General features: G+C 31.8%; 1 long non-coding RNA gene across 1 annotated transcript in view; it reads right to left on the reverse strand.

Moving 5' to 3' along the window:
* The window catches only part of LOC110269974, a 2,176-nt gene continuing 532 nt past the window's right edge, over nt 1,037-2,680 (reverse strand). Inside the window, exon 2 of the long non-coding RNA XR_002358849.1 lies at nt 1,037-2,469. This is a non-coding gene — a long non-coding RNA (uncharacterized LOC110269974). The remainder of the gene's footprint in view (nt 2,470-2,680) is intronic.

Below are 2,680 nucleotides of genomic sequence, written 5' to 3' on the forward strand. Positions count from 1 at the left end.
TCCATCTTCCTCTTCTTTTTCTTCAATGTCATCTTCTTTTTTCTTTATTTTTTTTATTTCACCTACTTATAATTTTTTTATTTATCCTTTTAACAAGAAGAAAAATAAAAAAAAGAGAAAAAATTAAATAAAAAAATAAAAATACTGCCAATAAAAAGAAGAGAGGGAGAAGAAATAAAAAAACTCAACAACAACAAAAGAACGATGATGAGGAGGAAATATGCAAAAAAAAAAAACGAAGAAATGCTAAGAAGAAGTGCATGATTCACGCGCACATTGTGTGAATGGTTTTATTGAGTTTGGATTAAGACTATTTGTACAATATGTACAATGGCCTATTGAGTTATAAAATGAACATTCCACATACTATCTAAAATAACCATCCGAGTACTAGGGATAATAAACATCTTCCCAAAAGATTAAACTTATTTTGGATTTACCAAGGATCGAACTCTTAACCTTTCGGATCTAGCGTTCTAATATCATGTCATGATATCACTCATCCCAAAAGCTTCAACTGATGGGAAAAAGTAACACTAATGATTATATCTCTAATACTCCATAAACCTTCATTGTACACATTGTATAAATATTCTACTGACTCCTCATACTTTCCCTTAACTTTAAGATACAACATTTATTGCTACTGAACTATTAAATATTTTTAAAAAATTAGGTGACAAAAACTGCATCTTTTGTCACGGTGTAAGAACAATCTTTAATTTTGAGGTTAAACGGTATTATATGTAGAAAATCTATTGGTCTACATAAATATCTACCAATTATATTTTATGTAATATTTATATTTTATATATATAATAAAAAACATTTAATGAGTTTTTTTTTTAGAAGACTACATTAGTAGTACAAATTGAAAATCTCACGTTAGAGTTTCTCTCTTAAAATAATGTCCTCATGCAATAGCGTGAAAGAAAAGACTACCAACTTTGTCAATTAGTGAGTAACAAGTTATACCTTATGCTCCCTCCTCATCGGCACTACTAAACAAAACCATCTAAGCCATACACGAATTCAATTTTTAACTCTTTTTCATGGCATCTCTCATTAGTAGTGTTGGCCATTATTGCTGCATCACAAAGGCACTACTTGCTCATCAACTCACAAATGGAATTATTGTATCTTCCTGCCATGTTAGAAGACCCTCCAATGATTCCAATAATTCTCAAGAAGGAAAGAAGAAAGACATGGATGGATGAAGGCTCAAGAATAATAGCTTGGTGAAATTGAGATTATTATCACTGTTGAATGGTTTTGAGAAGTTTGGGAGAAGAAGGACCAAGCAATATTTGAGTCCAGAGCAAAAGGGTGGTGATTGGGAAGACTTGTTTCTAATGAGTTTGTCCTTTGCTGTTTATGTGTACTTATCCCAGCAACTAGTATGTGCTTATTTTGTTTGGACGACTATGCCCAAGCAACTTTGGTAGTAACTAATTTTTACTTGTTATATATATGCTTTTCCTTTTGATGATAAAGGATACAAGATATATTAGCACTAAGCACAAGATTAATTAGATATGAAGTAATGCATTTTATTTGTTGTTTCATACTTTGTTGATAGTTTATTTGGAGTTGTTATGTTGACCCAAAAATAAAGTGTCAGAGATTCATGATTCTGACTTAAAAAAATGTTACCATTTAAAGCAAATACTGTTTTCTTTTCTTGGCATTTTTGGCACTTGGAATGATGGCTTGAGCTTAAGTTGGATTGTTAGAACTTAGAAGCACAGAGCAGAAGAATTACATGCATCTTTGATCAAATTTTGAGAATATTTTTCTCTTGTAGCAGAATTGTCTAAGAATCAATATCACTAACATTCTACATTATTATAGTAGCTTCTGATTGTACATAAAGTAACATGTAAGTCACATTTACAGGCAGCATAACATTGCTCTAGAGATCACTTTATTATTCTAATATTTTAGTAATACTTAACAACTTAGTTTTATTCCTTGATTATGTTACAATCCAAATATATTATTTACACTTGAGACCGGAAGCCTTGATGTAGTCATGTGGAGCAGCTTCTAGATAAAACAGCAAAGTGATAATATGAATATTTGAATCAATGCAAGGCGTGATAATGTGATTCTCAGAAGCAAAAGGCGTGGCCCTTACTTAGAAATGATTAAGTCATCAAAACATTTCAATTCAAGTAGTCAGATTTGGGGCTTTTATGCTTGAAGAGATTAACAAAGCCATAAAATAGTGAAAGCAACCATTGCCAAATGAGAATCAGCAAGTTATCACTTCGCTTATTACTAGGTCTTTGGTTCAAAGATTCCTTTGTATAGTTCTTTCTGCTTTTGATAAACAACTTTGTCGTGTTCAGCAAGCAACCTCAATTAATGATTTTGTCTTGAGGGGGCATACTTGCATGTCTTTTGAAATGCCTTAGCCTTGCCTCTCCTAAATAGAGCCTTGACATTGTTTTCATCCTCAGTCAGTACCTTCAAGTTCCATCATCCAATCAAACATCAGGGGAGCAATAAATCTCATGTACCTATTAGTGTAAAATTTTAGAAGTTCTAATTCATTGCAAAAACCAGGTTTTTCATAACTTAATTTGCTTTTTGAAGAAGATAAAATATCATTTGGTAGAATATATGAGAGAGAGAGAGAGAGAGAGAGAGAGAGAGAGAGAGAGAGAGAGAGAGAGAG

Source organism: Arachis ipaensis, chromosome B03, assembly GCF_000816755.2.
Source record: "Arachis ipaensis cultivar K30076 chromosome B03, Araip1.1, whole genome shotgun sequence".
NCBI classification, from domain to species: Eukaryota; Viridiplantae; Streptophyta; class Magnoliopsida; order Fabales; family Fabaceae; genus Arachis; species Arachis ipaensis.